Here is a 19,295-nt window from a genome sequence, read left to right as displayed (position 1 = left end):
GAGTCATCGGTGTGATCAAATCTTTGTTTCTACAAAGAAAATGGTAGCGTGAATGGCACAAAGGGTGTCTCTAGAAGCAGGTCTCTGCTTTGATCTGCAGATAAATGGGCCTAAGGTATACGTGATAATCTCATAACATTGGGGGTTATTCCAAGCAAGCACTTAAGCAGCCTCAGAACACAGAAGAATATATTACTCTTCATGGAGATGTCTTTGCCTTAACCCTCAATGGGCTGGATTGGCGGCTAATAGAGACTATCACATCTGCGTTAAATATCTGCAGCAAAAGGGCAAAGCAGTGACCTGCTTCTACAGACTAAGCTCACTGCCTATGAATGGGCCCCATAGAGCAGCTGGCTTGAATGTGTTCCATCTGGAATTCAGAGCGAGCAACTTCTGCCAACATTGTAAGTGTATGAGCCCAAAATGTTTTTCCTTTTGAACATTTGTTAATCAGTTCAATGAATGGTAAATTTGTGGGGAAAATCTGACACAGGTGACTTTTAGTTTGCTTAAAATGTTTTTATTTTTTCTTGGGAGGTATCCGCTAAGATGGAATGAATCTGACACACACCTAAATTTCCTCAATAATGTTTTTATGGCTTTGGGAAGGAGCTCTGAACAGGCCAGAAAGTGGTAAACAGGAGGTGGGGGAGGGGTTGTCAGGGGAGCACAATGCAATGTCAAGTGGAAGTGCAAGAATGTGTTGTTTAGTTACTTCATTCACCAGCTTTGGGTTCCTTTAATCTTTTACAAGGGCTCCAGCCAGGCCTGTATAAAACAGATTATATGTTATTGTCCCATGGGCACCTGCAATGAACTTTGTCCTGTGTTCAGTATACATGGGCAGATATTACTTTAACTATATCTAGCTTTACAAGTGATTCTATGATTAATTGAGGGAAATATCTAGTACTAAGAAAAATTGAAGCCAGTGTTGCAGATTTTTTTATCTCTAGCTTTTTTATAAATACTGTAATATCATTTCCACAATCAAGTGTTTCCAACATATACAATTGCGTGTAAACTATTCAGAGTATATATCAATATATATCATCTTTCCACTTCTGCCCTCTGTCCCCAATGTCCTCCTGTGTCCTCCTTCAGCCAGTTACATCCTTCCCTACTACAGACTGCATCTTGCTATTTCTGCTCCCTGTCACTAATACCCACTGTTTCCTGCAGCTGCTCTCATTTCCCTTACACAGGATGCATTTTGCCACTTCTGCTTCACCAATGTCCCTTATTTCTCTTATCTGCTTACATTCTCCTCTTACTTCTTTTCCCGTATTCAAAGTAGTGCAGCAGGGAATCACATATGTGTTATGGTGCTCTCTCATCTATCTTACTCCAGTAATGATGTCCCAATCAGTAAGACAGAGAGGAGAGGGCTGTGGCACACAGGGACATTAGTGACATGAAGCAGAAGTGACAAGATGCAGGTTGTAATAACTAAGACCTGAATATTAGCCAAGGTTTTGTTTTTGATGGAATTTTGAGGAAAGGAAAAAATGGGGTTTATACTTGAGTATAGACTGTGGTTGATAAAATAAAAAAAATATTTAGCAGTAGTTAAATTTAATACATTTTAAACAAAGCTCCAACCTGGAATGTCTGTGTACCCAAGTCACACTTTGTGTAAAACGGTTTATACAGTTCTGACAGCTGTCATCATTCAGTGAAACTTTTGGAAATTAAGATTACTCCTGCAACCTGTTATTTCTAGTGAAAAAAAACTCAACTTCACATTGACTCCAGAAATGAACAGGTATGGACAAAGCAGTCAAGGGGTACTAAGGCTGATACTAAGCCAAGTTAGGGTATTTATTCTACTTATAATATAATTTAAAAGTATGTTTAAATTATTTAGACAAATGCATACATATACACTACAGGTACCCCTACAGTTACAAATTATATACAAAAAGAAGTTTTTAAAGGATTAACACACAGGGTTATTGGCATTAAGCAGGTTGCCTTAACACATATATCTAAATACAATCACGTTCATACATTCCATTTAGAAAACAATCTAGCACTCTGCACATTTAGTAAAAGTCTTCCAATTACAGAATGTTGTACACAGCTCTAGAAAAGGCTGAGTAAGTGCAGTTTTTAAAGCATTAAGGTGTGTACTAAGTGTTAGCACAGCCAATCAGGCCATCCTACCTTGGAAAAAGTTCAAGGTAAACTATTACCGTGTCATCTTGAAACAATGAACTGCACTATAGAAATCAGTAGGAGTAATCTAGGAAGGATATATAAATACCTTGACTCACAAAGCAAGTTCCTTATTGGCGTGCATAAAGCAACTTATCATAATCAAATATGCCCGCAGTGCAATCAGGCCTAACTATCAGCTTACAAATGGGTCCTTGTTTAAAAGAAGACACTACAATGCTTCTTACAAATTCATGGGGAAATACATTTACTTCCCAAAACTGTTCATGTGCTTGTATCTTGTTTTGTGCTTCCTTATAAATTGAAAAAACTTTACTCATCCCATAAAGATGGAAACTAATTACCTCAAAACATTCTACAGCCATATATCCTACCTGAGAATCAATGGAATGCACAGCAGTAGAACCAATGATTATGTGGAGTTCTAAAAGCAGCAATCAATAGGTTATTAGGTAAATTAATGCCAGTATTAGGTAATTATTAGTGGAAGCATCCAATAAAGTGCTGCTAAGGTTGATTGACAATAAAAATTAGGCTACTCTGTACTCAGTTTAAAAAACTTTAATTTTATGGTGATAAACACGCCATGTGCAGGGGTACCTGTATGCGGGGATTGTCTTTTGAACACTGAAACCTTTAGGTGATTATGGCAGGAACAACACTAAGGGCTCTATTGATAAAACAAGGAATCTGACATTCCCTCAAACATTCTCTGGTGGAACATCTTCCAGGTCCATGTGTTTAAATGACAGAAATAGGGTATCTACCAGGGAATGTTTCAGGGAATTACAGATTCCCTGCTTTATAATTAGAGTTCAAAGAATCTAACTATATAGCCAGAATCTAACTATAGTGGCCAGTCTTAGTATTACCAAAACAACAGTAGGTAAGAAAATTAGGTTGGCTAAAATCCTATTTGGATATATAATATTGGCTCTGAGAGGCTAGTTTTAATACTCCAAGAAAAAGTAGAATTTCAATTTATATTCTGATGGTTGTAATAGCTGGCGTATTGAAATCAAACAAAACAGTGGAGTGCATTGAGGAGAATAAATCTGAAAGGGGCCACATTATTACTACTGAGGGCCACACCTATTTAAATCCTAACAATTAGCTCCTAAATATACAACTGAAAAAGTTTTGTCTTATAAATGCAAAATATCACAGTCAACTTTACCAGACATCCTGTAATTTGAAGGGGTAGGAAAGGGTCTGTGTTCTTTATAATACATCAAGAACGTAGTACAATGAGCTGACAACACATGCTTTGAAATTCAAAGTGAAAACACTGTGTTGTCATGTTGTTTGGTAATTAAAGTGTATCAAAACTCAAAAACAAAAAGTTAATATGTAGCAGGTTACCAGTCCTTAAATGTGTCAAATTGGTATACCAAGGAGCTTTCAATGGTATATTTAACAGGCCCATATATAAAGGAGATAAAATAACTTTATTGTTTACATATACTTTAAGGTAACCTGAGTGAACTTTGATTTTTGCAAAGCTGAAGTGCTTTCTGGCTAAGCATTAAAAAAATTACTTTTGCTTTACCTGTATTGCGTTTGCAGGTTTGTGTGGGTTTCCTCCCATATCCCAAAAACATGCAGTTAGGTTATTTGGCTTCCCCTCAATATTGACTTTAGATTGTATAAAAGACATATGACTGAGGTAGGGACATTAGATTGTGACCTCATTTGAGGGACAACTAGTAACATGACTATGGACTATGTACAGCGCTGCGTAATATGTCGTAACGATATAAATACTGTGTAATATTATTATTTTATTAGGTTAGTCGCACAGGGGAAATTTTGGATGAAATCTTTTCTCTAGCACAGAGTGGCCTATATTCAGGACAGGTCTTAGACGTCGTACACAAGACAAGATCAGCTGCCAATTTTGCACTTGGCTAGCTGATCCAATTTGTTTTCCAATCAGTAATTGATCATTTTAAAAGTCCCAAAACACTACACATGCATGTACAATACCATCTTTCTTGGATTCAAAGTGATCAGAATTTTTGCTGGATTTAATTGGTCTGTCATACACACAACATTGTGTACTTTTAATCCATATTTGCCAAAACATCAGCTTGGTAACCAATTCTCTTATGATCAGTTCTTTTTTTTTAGACTTAAATCAGATTCGATCATTTTTTCACATGTGACGTGAAAATCGTCCTGTATATACTAGGCTTTAAATGTAACATACCTTGCGTTCGAGACTGGACAACAGCACAGCGTATCTATATATCAATCCTGCAGTTCTTGGACCAGATTCTTTCAACCTTGATAAACTTTGATAGCCCGTTTGTCAAAAAAAGGCTTTTTACAACAATTGGGTCAAATCCCCAATTTTTTCTCAGTACAGTTGCTGTTTATGCGAGTTGATATATCCACCGGATATGTTTTAAATGCAAATAGGAATCCAGGGCTAAGATTCTAATCTTATTCGGTGTTCTAGTTTACATGTGTTTTCCCCAAAACGTCTACACTTTCAAAGCAGAAGTGAAAAGTGTGTACAATTTGAAACTTGAAACTTAAGACCAAGAAAAGCTCACTGATGAGGTTAATTATTGTTCTTGCGTGGGAGCTGCTAAAAGGCAACTGTGCTAACCTTAAAGGAGATCAATTAGATCTTAAGACAATAGCTAGAAATGAGATAAATGCAACTACTTGCGTATCTGCACAGTGGGCCAAGGCTGGTACTTTCCTGCTGGTTTCAGATATTAAAGTACAGAAACAAAACTCTCATTGTGACACAGATGTAATATTATATTTACAGAAATCTTATCTGTGTCTACTAAAGTCACCAAAGTAGAGAAAAGTTTTACAGATGGCCAGGGTTATAATCAGCGTCATGAGGAAACAGCATAGTCTTTGCTCCACTTTGCTACAGAGAGAGCTGTGCTTCCTGACACAGATGTGAAAATCTGGGGACTGGATAGGCAGACATTCAAATCCTATAGATTTTTATACGTGTGTTTATAGGTTTGCCTAGAGTTCAGCTTTAAACACATCTATACAAATAAATCATTAGTCATTCCGAGATGATCTTCAATATGAAACTCTGTATCACCTGAGATATCCGCAGATATGAAATGGGAGTCATCCTTTGAATTCTTGAATTCTTTTTACTTTTAATTTTTACCACCAGCTGTCAGGGGGGTGAATGAAGGGTTAGAATAGCTGTAGCAACCTCTATGTTTCTCCTTGAAATACCTGAATGTGGTCAGATAATGCCTGCATGTCTGACCAGCCTCTGTTGTCTGTAGACATCATAGGGTGATGTAATGTGCGGGCAAGATTCAAATACCTTCAGGGCTGGAAATCTTCACAGTGTTACAGAAAGCTCCATAAAATTGTAAAGTTGGCTCTGCTGATGTTAGTGCAGAGGCGGAGACCACATTATGGTGGCTTATGGTCACCTGAGGTCCAAATCTAAAACACCATCATAAACTAGCCACACCTTAGAATCTGATTGCAAAATTTGCTTTAGATTTACCAATGATTGCTAAGTAGTCCTACCTAAATAATGGGCTTAATTTATGTCTAACTGTGTAGACTATGTCTACACTACATACATGTGGGAAACATCAATGCCATTTTAAAAGGTGTACAAAAAAAAGTGGTATGAGCTTAAAAAGTAAAGGTGTAATGGAGGGAGGGAATGGGGGTCAGCAGTGCATAACACAGAGTATAGAGGTAAAAGTGCACTTCACTAAAATAGTCAATAGGCCACTGTCCATGGCTCATCATTGCACACCCCGCCCAGCTAATATGTAAACCCTGCTATCCAAAATTCACCTTTTACCACCTATCTTCTCTACCCCTGTCCATGGCTAACCTCTGCACCACTATACACTGTATACACTATATTTCTACACTCTCCAGGGATCACCACTTCTTTACAGCTTTCCTTTGCACCCCAATCCACAGGTCATGTCTGCAGCCCCTGTCCACAGCTTACCTCTGTACCCTCCATCCACGGTTGTTAGTTGTTCCCAGTTCCAAAGAGATACATGGAACTTTTTTCAGATGTCTGGTGCTAGAGGGAGTGATTTTGACATATGCCCAAAGTTCAGTCAGCTTTAAATGTTAGATCTAGAATACATCTTAACAAAAGTATATCTGCCATGGGGATGTTCTGTTTTAAAGAAACCTGTTATATGAAAAATATGTGGGCTACCATTGATAAACTTTGCTTAAAAATGCAAGTAACCCATCTGTGTCTGACTTTCAGAATTGTGGCTTTGTTGGATGCTTGTCATGTGTCTGTAACACACAGTAACATTTTCAGAAGAAGGTCAATGATTACAGCCTCCATATTTCAGAGCAAGTTTATATATTCTTTGGCATGATTGGGATTGTCATCTGCATCCGTAATATTTGTACAGTGATGTGTAATGTGGTGATGCTTTATAAATGAAAGTTGTTAATAATAATGACAATTAACTGTACTCTTGACCCTCTGTGGTCAAGTTCATAAAATGCCATACAGAAATTTGTCTTCTGTTCTGTCTTTATATTAAAATACAGCGCACTACTGTCTCTGATTAAAGTTACCATGCTTTTCCCTTCCTGCTATGGTTTTACCCAATAGGTGGTCTCACACCTGGTTTGTCTTTATGGTAATTTGTTAAACCTAATTCTCCGGACAGTAATAAATACTTGAGAAGAGAACACAAAACATGCACAGCTGGGAATGAAACAGATCTGTTTGGGTGGAACGTGCTACTATGGATTTGTTTGCATTATGGTCCAAACATATGCCATATGCAGGGATCACTCATGAGTCAGGACAAAGCAGTCTGGGAGTACAGAATGAACTTGTAAAAACAAGTGACACTCTGACATGCTGGGTATTCTTGGAGACACATGAGGCGCGCACACAGCTTTCATGTGTTACTTTCACACTCCACTAGTGCCAGGAGAAAACCTGTTACTAATTCCATACTGGAAAGAATATCATGTGCTGTATTCCAAAGACATTAATGCAAGACGTAGAAATTAGGAACTTTTTTTTTCTGAATATGTTACTGGTCAATAAAACAAACATTTTTTGCAGATATAGATAAAAATATGCTGAAGAGAATAAGACAAATGAAATCAAGATTGCCAATCGCAGAAGAAAACACAGTGCCAGCTGATTCATCAGTGAATATACTACAGTCTTTAGGATGGCCACGACAGCTTGCCCTAAATGCAGAATCCCCAACTATCATATACAGCAAAAACCACCAACAATTATGCTAACAGGTAAACAATTGAAAAAAAGATAAAGTCAAATTTAAGTCTCGTTTAAGTCAATATTAAGCCTCAACCTGCAAGTTAATTTGTGACTTTCATGTAGAAATGCCCTAAAATACCTTTATCTTCAGTGAAAATACTGCTGCTTTCTGTCCTTCTTCTGTGCTCTTTTCTGGCATAGCTGAGTAACAGCCACAGTCCTTAGTGTCCTCACACAGACATTTGTTGCAGAGAAAGAGAGAAGCTAGACTACTTCTGTTATTAAGTATTAATTACTGAGAACATTGTATCTACTGTATCTTTGGTGTCTAGTGAACTGGCCAGTCGGCTTGTGCTACTTGTGTTAAGCTGCGTACACACTTCCAATTTTTATCGTTCAAAATGAATGACGAACGAACGACGAACGATCGATTGGGCAAAAATCCAAGGCTGGAGAGGATACACTTCAGTGAAGCTGGGTGATCCAGCAAACCTGTAATGGATCTGGTCCAGAATTCAAAACATTTGCTAGCAACCTGGAATAGATTTCTTAAAAGTCATTTTCTATTTACTAGCAAATATTTTTAATCCTGGACCAGATCCATTGAAGGTTTGCTGGATCACCTAGTTTCACTTAATATAGTGTATGCTCTACGTCATAGGCCTTCCTTTAAGAGTACCTAAACTCAGAATTTTCACTTTACATAAAAGGGTAGAGAACCCTTTATGTAGGGTAAAAAATCTGGTTTTTTTTTCTAGGTGCAACACCGTCCCCTAATTCTCGTCTGCCTAGGCGGTCGAGAATGAATTGGAGCGCAAAACCTCCCGGGATACCTACGTCAGAGCATCTCGGGCATGGGCAAAAGGAGCCTTTTTGCTCAAAGAGAAGAATTTGCCAATCTCACACATGCGCAGTGAGATCGGCAAATTTTTTTTTCACCCTACATCACCTGATCTCGCGCCTGGTTCGGGTGACGTAGGATGAAGAACCCAGAAGAGAGGACAAAGATGGCAGAGCACCAGCTCCAGGACAGATGCCGAGACGACGCAGGACCTGCTGCCGGACACCCCCGAGTGATCGGACTGCCCTGCGGGATTGAAGGGGGGTTTTTTTTTTTTTTGAGTATAGTTCCCCTTTAACAAAACACACAGCAAGGCACAACTTCACACATGTTAACACAACACACAAAAGCTCTATAATGTGAATGCTGCCTAAAAAAAAATAACATTGAAGTCTCTGAAAAGCTATGAAAATCATTTCTTCTAGTTTTATTTACAATGATTAGTACAACCAAAATGATGAATTTGCCTGAAAATAAAATGAAGACCATATGAAACAATGTTGGAAGAAAGTCTTAGTGGCAACAGACTGTGTAAGCATGATGAAAATGCAAGAAAATTACTTCAAATTGTATGTTCAGCCAATGCATTTCCTTAACTTTAGGGAAGGAATACAATGACTGTTTGTTTTTTACCGCTATCTGGGGCTCCGTTAAAATAATTCTCTCTTACTGTCCCAGTCACAATGGTTTCACCAAAAAGGAAGCAAGGGGATATCTCCAACAAGGACTTGGATAGAAATCGATATACTTATACAATACAATAGTTTATGGAAGACTTGAGCAATCACTACCTTTATACTGGTGTATGTGTTCATGTTGCAGGTTCTATCACTTCCTATCTGGTGAAACTGATAGGCATGACTGATTGCAGGAAACTGACTGTAAAGGCAGTACAATGAAAAAAATATTACAAAATAGACTTTAGTGCTTTGTGATAGGTTGTGTCAGCTGTTTGTCACATTAGATATTCTGAAGTTCACAGACTGATTATTAATAATGCCTAGAGTCGCTCTTTAAAGTCTTTGTGCTTTACCGTTTTAGCACCAGAAGGGATTTTTTTAATCTCATTCCAATCCATTAACTCACATTGCTAGTTTTCCCATTCATCTGCTATCCCCTCTGCAGCATTGATACGGACTGTCGCTATTTCTTCTCTGCAGGGTCATGAGGAAACAGTCATGGTATTGTCTTCTCTGAAAAGTCCATCCTTCATGTGTAGCTCAGCAGTTTTCTAATTGACAGCTATTGTCAGCGCACCAGTACAATCATCATTTTGGTTGTTTACTTTGTTCCCAACTGCTGTTAGGAATGCATGAGAGAAAGCTGCAGTTTTGTTTTCCATATGAGCTGCCCATGTCAGTAATGCCAAAATAGAAATATGTTCAGAAAGATTTCACCAGCTATGCACTGGCTCCATGGCCTGCAATATTTCCCTTCCTAACTTTCACATTTCATACCTATTCCAAAATGCCATATAAATATGTTTCAGTTAATCTGTGTTGATACTAAAACCCATTCACACCATTCAAGTCAATGTATTTAGTGTTTACTGTCAGTGTCAGATAAAGTTACCATGTATCCAACTTGTGCTCTGTGTCTGTGAAAATTCTGCAGATCATGGTATAGCTAGTAGTAGTCAGGCACATTCAGTTGGATTTGTTCTATAATGTTAAAGGTGTTTGACTGCTCATCCAAGTAGCAAATTTTTAATGAGTGTCAGGAACATACCACATCATTTATAACCATATAGGTAATCCAATCACCTTGATCCAACCACCATGGAATGTGTCAAGTCTAAAGCTACGTACACACGTCAGATTTTTATCGCCCGATAATCGGCATCGGCCAATTATCGGGCGAAAATCTGCCGTGTGTACAGTCGGTGTCGTCCATCGTCCGGACGACCGACCTGCCGGATCCACGGACGATGGACGACAGCCGATCGTAATGAAAGTGAAGGGGAGAGCGCGCAGCAGGGTGCCGCTCTGTCGCTCTCCCCCTCCCCTCTCCATAGAGCATGATCGGTGCTGTATGTACAGCACCGTTCATGCATCGTGCACTCCCTTGTCGTTGGAAAGGATCGTGAAAGATCCTTTCCAACGACAAAAATTGGCAGTGTGTACGCAGCTTTAGTCTTTCTAACAACATGGTAGGTGTGAAAGTTTATAAAACTACCTTGTTCTGTTTACATAGGGCACCATGGAAAATGTATTCTGTCATCAGAACAGGATGATTTCACAATCTTTCCGATATCACATCTTGAATCAACATCTTCTTGCAGCATTCTGTGTTGTTTGGCTTAAGGACCTGAGTTACCCATGTGTTTAAAAAATGCTTTAAGTTGAACTAAACTGAAAATAAAAAAAAAATCACACCTTAAATCCTGCAGATCTCTCAATCGTGCTGGAGAAGTCCTCGATTGGGTCCCACGCCGTCTTGGAATTTTCCTTCATCCCGGCGTTGTGCAGTCATCTTGCTCTGTCTTTTTCCTTCTTCCAGCTACATCACCCGATCTCACACTTTGCAGACACGAGATCGGGTGCAGAAGGAGCAGCCACAAGCTTCCCAGGATGTAGGTATCCCTGGAGCTCTGTGCTCCCATTCAGTCTTGATTTCTGCTGTGATCAAGACAGAATAAGAGGGGCTTCACCCCCTTTTTTTTAAAAAAAAAAGGGTGTTGTAGTAAAAATATATATATATATTTTTACTTTATATAAAATGGTTTTTTACTCTTTTATGTAAAGTAAAAATTTTAGTTGAGGTCCACTTTAAATGTGTTTTGGAGACCTTTTAGAACTGAAAAAACTTCTTGAGTAGTGAAATGTCTTCAGTGTTGGTTATTTAGACCAAATGAGATGCTGATTTATTTTAGTAATATCCCCATGCCCCATGCCCCTCCCATCCTGAAATTATAATGCTTCTGGACAGAGTTCTTTGCTCCTGGTGAAAAAGTATTTTAAAACCTCATGGGGGACCAAGTTCAATCATAATAATTTAGCCCAGTGTTGGGCAGTAATATTTTATTACTATTATAATTATTATGCTTGTATTCTATAGCACTGACATAATGCACAGTATTTATTTAGCGCCAACATATTACGCAGTGCATTACAAAGTCCCCAGTCAAACCTCCAACTATCCCAAAGGGGATCTATCACAAAGGGGCTGACAATCTAATATCCCTACCATAGTCATATCTATTATTATAATGCTATTCTATTATAAATATTACTACATTGAGTTGTGTTGTCTGGTGTTTCCTTTTAGATCTTCTAAAGGTTCATATTAACTTAGAATATCATCAAAAAGTATATTTATTTCAGTAATTCAATTCAAAAAGGGAAATTCATATAGATTAATTTCACACAAAGTGATATATTTCAAGTGTTTATTTCTTTTCATTTTACTGATTTTGACTTACAGGTAATGAAAAATCAAAATTTAGCATTTTAGAAAATTAGAATATTGTGTATACCCAGGGTGTCTCATACCACTCACCTATTCACCAAAACACCGGGAAAGGTGTCCTGAGCCTTTAAATTGCCTCTCAGTCTGGTTTAGTAGGCCACACAATCATGGGGAAGACTTGACAATTGTCCAGAAGACAATAATTGACACCCTCCACAAGGAGGGGAAGCCACCAAAGGTCATTGCTAAAGAAGCTGGATGTTCACAGAGAGCTGTATCCAAGCATATTAATGCGAAGCTGAGTGGAAGGAAAAAATGTGGCAGAAAAAGGTGCCCGAGCAACAAGGAAAACTGCAGCCTTGAAAAGATTTTGAAGCACAGCCCATTCAAGAATTTGGGGGAAATTTTCTGAACCAGAGTTTACATCTGAAGTGTCTTACTTGAACTAAGAAGAAAATGAACTGGACTGTTGCTCAGTGCTTTTCAGAGTAAATCAACGCCCAATAGTCTAAAGAAGAAGTGGACATGCACAGAATCCAAGTTTATTGAGGTCCAGTGTGAAGTTTCCACAATCAGATGATTTGGCCATATCATCTGCTGGTGTTGGTCCACTGTATTTTATCAAGTCCAAAGTCAGTGCAGCCATCTACCAGGAAATGTTAGAGCACTTCATGCTTTCCTCTGTTCAGAAAGCTTTATGGAGATGCTGATCCAAATTTTCAGCAGGACTTGGCACCTGCCCACATTGCCCAAATTACTAATAACTGGTTTAATGACCATGGTATCTCTGTGCTTCATTGGCCAGCAATCCCGCCTGACTTGCCTGCCTTCAAATCCATCCACAACTTTTGTCCCACTTTCCTATCTGACCTGGCAGATAAATACACCCCCATCCGCTCTCTTTGCTCCTCCAATGACCTACTAATGACTTCTTCACTCATATTCCCATTACAATGCTTGGCCCCAAGACTTTCCTGGGGCTGCGGTGACTATCTGCCTTGACTATCTGGAATGTCCACATCCAATTTGTCTTGCTTGCTACTTTCTGTTCATTTAAAAGAGCACTCAAAACTAATCTTTTTAAACTGGCCTACCCGTCTTCTGTCTCTTAAAATCCCTTACTATTCACTTACCATTCCATATCCCCCCTTCCTAGTGTGTGTTGCTTCCCCACCTTTTAAACTGTAAGCTCTCCTGGGTAGGGTCCTCTTCTCCTCCTGTGTCACTGTCTGTATCTCTATATACTGTATAATAATATTAAATTATCTTTTCAATTATATTATAATTTATTGAGGTGCACCTGTATGTTAGATACGTGTTAAAGAGCAACACAAAAAAGAAGTGATAACAATTTATGGATTTCTAAAGTTTTCTAGCAAACACTGCAGCTGTTCTAATTTGAAAGTCATCTTAATTGTGTAGCCAAAGACAAACTCTCCCCCATTCCCCTCAAACAAAGTATAATTGGTTAGTGCTCAGTTTACCTTTTTAAAAAAGGAATACCTATCCTAGTAGGAATACCTATACTCAGGTAAATGTGTGCAGCCATTGGTTACCTCCTCCCAAAAATGTAGCACTTTAAAAAATCAACACCTTACAGAGCTCCTCCTATAAATAGGTTGTTGGGCCAGAGTTCTAAATATTGTGCTCAGTAAATGGGTCTGATTTTTAAAAAGCTCTCCAACACTGGAAAAGTTAGGCTATCATAGGAGAACCTGGGTGGGGGATTTCTTAAAATAACTTCTTATTAGTTAGCAAATATCTTCAATCCGGGACCAAATCCATTCCAGGTTTGCTGGGTCACCCAGGTTCACCCATGATAGTCTATCTTCTCTTCAGTTTAACAACAACAAAATGCTGATGTGAATACTGTTATAAAATGCAAGCATATAAAGATCCCTGTGTATACCTGCTCCTCCTGAATATGGGACCATTCTCACTGGGTAAAGCTTCTGAGTGAATGGGCAAGCTCCAACATAACAATAAATGTTTGCCTGATAAGAATGGTCTGGAATTTGGGTAGAGAAGGGACATGTCTAGGTGCCTGTGTTTTATCAGTCAGCAGGATTTATCCTTGTTAAAGTGAGAGGATCACTCTAGACAGATAGGTTGTGGTTCCTATATGTGTCTACAGGCATAACAATTTTGACTGAAGCTTTGGCCATGCAAAAGATGACAATTTATCATTCTACACATTATTTTCCAATCGGTTTTCCATACATTTACTGCAGAAACTAGGAGAGTTTGCTTATGCTGCATTTATATTGTTAATTTAGTTTCATAATAATAGACCTAAAAGCTTTAGAATTTTTTTTTTTATAGAATTTAAACTAACATTAGGTAGGGGTATTTTACACACTAGCATATTCTGAAAAAATTACTGTATGTATATTGCGGAAACTTTAATTAAACTTTCTGTGAACCCTCAATATAGGATCAAATTATATTATGTGTGTTTCATGCAGGGATTTGTGACCTTCACCCTCCTTGGTCAGCTTCCATCTTCCTTTCCTGTGTAGGAAGCTATTTCTGGCCATGACTTGAGGGTGCTGTTAGAAGTCAGGTAAGGAACACTGTACTAAACGACTTCCTGCACAGAAAAAGATGAAAGCTGACCAGGAGTGTACTGGGTTTGGCCTCTCAAACTCACAGATCCCCAGTAAGCTAGGGATTTATTTTTGACTTTTTACCTAGGTCTCAGGGACAAATGAAATTCAACAATCTTTTCTTATGATGTCTTTTATTTAAATACATGTACATATAAACCTTTTATCAAACTGCGAATATCTCATGGGGACCATGAGTTGAAAACACATAAAAGTTTACCAGACGCTGCCTAGCACCTCCCTTTTTATCTCATCATCATATTAGACTTAAATTGATTCTGTGCATTGCATTGCCAGGGTCTTCTAACATTTTAAACAAAGGTCTAGTTTACTGCCTGTTAAACTGTTGGGGAAATATAGCCTGCAGCAAAAAAGGGCTCCAGTGTTAGTGATCAGTGGTAGTTAATAAATACCCTGGCATAGGTGATGTAAAAAGATTCCCTGGCATCAGTAGCTAGAATAAAAGTGTCCCTGCATCATTTATAGAAACTATGCATTGGTGTCAGTGAGATGAAAATTGCTTTGTATAAATTTGTCAGTGGGAGTAATGGGGTCTCCCTTTGTGTCAGCAGAAGAAATAATACTCCATCATTGGGGTCAGTGGGAGAAATAGTTCTCCATTGTTGATGTCAATGGGAGAAGGAATAGTGTCTTACTGTATCAGTAAAAATCCCTATCAGTAGTGCCCTATCATGGGTGTCACTGGAATTACTGGAGTCCAGTCCTTAGTTTAGTAGAATTTGGAAAGCCCTTCTCCCACCAGCATTGTTGTTTAATGGGTGTCAATATTCCGCATTGCTTCTGCATAGGCCACATGACATAGATGGAACCAAACAGGCATAGATGGGCAGAAGATACCCAAAAGTGCTTAGGTTATATTGATGGGTGCTTTAGTGTTCCTGTGACATTCCATCTGCTGCCATTCTGCATAAGTATGCCTGCAGGTGGGCATTCTACATGTAGGTTTTATGGGGTGCACTCTCAACTGGTAGTGGTAAACCATATAAGGGACAACCCTCAAACACCCAATGTAAATGTGACAGAGAAATTGAAAGAATCATGTGGCCTGACATATTATTATTATTATCAGTATTTATATAGCGCCAACATATAACCCAGCGCTTTACAAAATCCATAGCCATGTCACTAACTGTCTCTCAAAGGTGCTCACAATATAATATCCCTACCATAGTCATATTTCCTTTATACAGTCTAAGGTCTTGGGTTAGGTAATTTTTGGGGGAATTAACCTAACCATTCAAGAAGTTTCCAAGTTTAAACATTTAATGCAGTCCAGGTTTTTTTTGCAGGTATTGTGTATATTACCGGGCTTGGGCAATGTCAGTATTGGATAAGAAAAAAAAAAGAATGACATTGGTATATTCAAGCACAGGCAAAGGAGAGATTATTTTCTTGTGATTAGGTATAGTTCCAAAAGTTTTATATGCAGGTCACATCTCAGTTCCAGTTTCTCATTAAATGGAGTTTCCCACTTTGAAGTCACAATTATGCCACTAAAATGTTTCTTTATAGTCCATAACACTCAGCTGTAAATGTGCAGGAAATTAGAGGTGGTTTTGGGTAAACCAGACTATGCAAATGACTTAGCCTCTGAGCAGCTGCATGGGCATTGTGTCCTTTAAAGTGTCTGTCATGGTCTAGAAACCCAGGTTATTTATCAAAAAGTTCAAAGAAAGGGGCAAAGCCATGGACTGAATTTACTGACAATAACTTGCTGCTTCTGAATAAGACCTATGAGATGCTGGTATGTAAGATTCTGATGCAGTGAGCAAACACTTTATATTGTTTTAGCTGCCAGAAACACAGATAAATGACCCAATGGGTGCTCTGGATACTCTGGTGGCCGGCAGTCTTTCTCAATTCGATTAGTTAATTAAGGATAAAATGCCTGATCATTCAACAAAACCTAAACAAAACCAAATATATTCAAAGTCTTTTATACAAATTCCAAAATGCCAATAAATACAATTGACATGACTGCAAAAATATTAGATAGACAAATTGTTAGTATCCTTTAAAACCTTCCATAATGCTAATGCATGCAAAATAAATGATGCACACGCATTTTTTATGATGAGCGTTAAACCTTGCATTAAGTTTATCCAGGATTAAAGCTAGTTAAAGCTATATATATGGTAAACAATGTTTTTTTTTATTTACATTAGTGCATTTAGGAAAATGTTTATTATGGTCAGGTCTAAAAGTTATGATTTGCTTTGGTGAAAAGTCTGTTTACAGAGCTCAATAGCTCAAACCTAAAGTGCTAGCAATCCACTTCCCCCCTGATGTGCAAACTCAAAAAGTTAGAACAGCTTTAGACTCCTTAGTAAACCTAAAGTAATAACCAGGCATTAATATTAAAATAATGTCGTTATTTAAAATTAATTAAAACAATGTTGTTAACAGTTAGGAATATGTCAGGGGGAGATTTGAAATTTGTGGGGGGGGGGGGCGATGATGAGTTCTGTTTTATCCAGGTTAAGTTTCAGAAATCGGTCAGACATCCATGATGAGATGGCCAACAGACAGCATGAAACCCTATCCAGGACCGAGGGAGACAAGTCAGGGGTGGACAGATAAATTTGAGTGTCATCCGCATACAGATGGTACTGTAAGCCAAAGGAGTATATGAGACTACCGAGAGAGAAGGTGTACAGAGAAAACAGAACCGGTCCAAGGACTGACCCTTGGGGAACATCAAAGGGAGGAGAGTAGGAGAGGAGGAATTACCGTTGAAAGAAACTTGAAAGGAACGGTCAGACAGATAGGAAGCAAACCAATGGAGCGCATGATTTGTTTTAAAAGGGGGCGATCAACAGTGTCAAAAGCAGAGGAAAGAGGAGAAGAAGGAGCAGGGAAAAGTTGCCTTGAGACTTAGCTCTGATGAGGTCATTGGCCACTTTAGTAAGGGCTGTTTCAGTGGAATGGGCAGCTCGAAAACCAAACTGGAGAGGGTCAAGGAGAAAGTTGGAGCTCAGGTTATCATAAGTCTTTTGTAGACAAGGCGCTCAAGAAGTTTGGAAACATATGGGAGAAGGGAGATAGGAAGGTAGCTAAAAGGTTGAGAGGGGTCTAATGAGATTTTCTTCAGGATAGGGAGAATTGTGGCATGTTTGAAATCGGAGGGGTAGACACCAGTAGAAAGGGAGAGGTTGAATAGTTTGGTTAGGGCTGGCCCAGGGTGGAGGAATGGGCACGGAGTAGATCAAATAAAGAGAGAAGAGACGAGACTTCATCCACAGTAACAGGGCTGAGGGAGGTTAGTGATGATTTACAGGTGGAAGGGATGGATATGGTTGGACTGGCCCGGTAAGCAGAGACATCATGTCTGATTTTGTCAATTTTATCTCTAAAGTAGGTGCCAATGTCTTGGGCAGAAAATTGTTGTTGTGGGGGGAGCAGGTGTGGGGTTTAGGAGGGAGTCAATTGTTGAGAAGAGGTTGCTTCGGTTGGAAGCTTGAGCAGAAATAACAGCAGAGAAATAATTTTGCTTGGTGACAGTGAGCTCAGTATTACAGTTTTGTAGCTTGGCTTTGTAGTCCATGAAGTCAGCGCTGAGGGAGGCCAGATTTTCTCCACTTGCGCTCAGCTGCACGAACAGCCTTTTGTAGCTGTTTGGTGTGATTGTTGTGCCAGGAATGGGGATTAGCAGGATGGGGGTTGCGGAAGGTGGCAGGGGCAACTTTATCAAGAGCCAGGAAATGAGTGTGGTTGAACTGAGTGGCAGCTTTATCGAGGGATGTGATTTTAAAGAGGGTGGGGGTTAGGGACGCAAGGCAGTTTGAGAATAGGTTGTGGTCAAGATTACGGATATCTCTCTGTAATTGACCAGGTCTGGGATGTGGCAAAGGGGGTCAGGAATTCGACAGGTATAAGGTGATAAGGTTGTTATCAGAAAGGGGAAATGGCGAGTTGTCAAGGAGGATGAGGTTGCAGAGTTTGGAAAATACCAGGTCTAAAGTGTGTCCGGTGATGTGTGTGGGGCCAGTAGAGGCACAGTCAGAGGAGGAAAGCCAAGTTTCAGTGAGAGGTAGGAATTTCAGAGATTTAGAAAGGAGAAGTTTGTGAATAGAGGGTAATTTATTGCCAACAGATCTGGCATTCCATAGACTGCCAGAGAAAGGGGGTAAGAACTTTTGGGTAGTGTGAACGGGGATGAGGTTAGGAGAAGGGAGTATCTCCTGGGTGCATCCTGTATTAAATGTTATAGGTAGAAAAAAATTCATATTGCAATAATGAAAACAATTATTACACATCAGAATACACATCCGATACTTTAAAGTCCACAAATACCCAACCCCACTCCCAATGCCTTGGCTCCTTTTCATTTTTAACCCCCTCCAAAACATTTTTTCACTTACATGTCCTGTACTGGTGTCTCTTCCAGAAATAAAGACTAGCTATCAGTGCAGCTAATGCTCCCTACCTCTGAATGTGGATTCATGAAAGTATTTGAGGCTTCTACTCAGTTTTTCAATATTTATAATAAAATTATTCAGTTAGCTGTGTTTTGGTCAACTTATATGGCAAGTAGCATCACCCCATACAATTTAGCTGAATAGTGTTCATTGTCTCCCAAGGTCACAGCAATCTTGCCATACTAAGCTGTGGATTTGTACTGTATACAAGAACCCAATCAAAGAGAAAGTACAGCAGTACATACACAAGACTCATAAGAAAGATATAGGCAGAATAGGAGCTATATTATTATCTTTATACTACTGAAAATTTGGTCACAGTATGCTGCATTATATTCAATGTTATAGAATATACATACATTGCATAGATAATGAATAATGGACCTCATTTTCATTCCCACAAGAAAATTGTTTTAGGGGCCAATACGGTTCCATAGCAACCAGTCTGAATCTAGATTCCTCTTTCCCTATACACAAGTTATATTCTCAGAATTTCAGTGCCAGACATTTTAGCACATAACTGCTGAGAAGCAATAAGTGATACAGAAGTATAATTCATCTCCAATTTGGCTTTAAGACATTTCCTATATGTG

The 19,295-nt window shown here is 38.9% G+C and overlaps 1 long non-coding RNA gene across 6 annotated transcripts in view; it reads left to right on the top strand.

Annotated features, from left to right (window-relative positions):
• The window catches only part of LOC140341427 (uncharacterized), a 92,585-nt gene extending 78,499 nt beyond the window's left edge, over positions 1–14,086 (top strand). For 4 of the 6 annotated variants that reach the window (XR_011922877.1, XR_011922880.1, XR_011922876.1 and 1 more), the window contains 2 exons: positions 7,247–7,437; positions 10,639–14,086. This is a non-coding gene — a long non-coding RNA (uncharacterized lncRNA). The other 2 variants (XR_011922879.1, XR_011922878.1) reach the window with 2 other exon arrangements.
• Positions 14,087–19,295: the final 5,209 nt, after the last annotated feature.

Source organism: Pyxicephalus adspersus, chromosome 1 (genome assembly GCF_032062135.1).
Source record: "Pyxicephalus adspersus chromosome 1, UCB_Pads_2.0, whole genome shotgun sequence".
NCBI classification, from domain to species: Eukaryota; Metazoa; Chordata; class Amphibia; order Anura; family Pyxicephalidae; genus Pyxicephalus; species Pyxicephalus adspersus.
The sequence above is the reverse complement of the archived record's forward strand: the minus strand, read 5'-3'. Positions and strand labels throughout refer to the sequence as shown.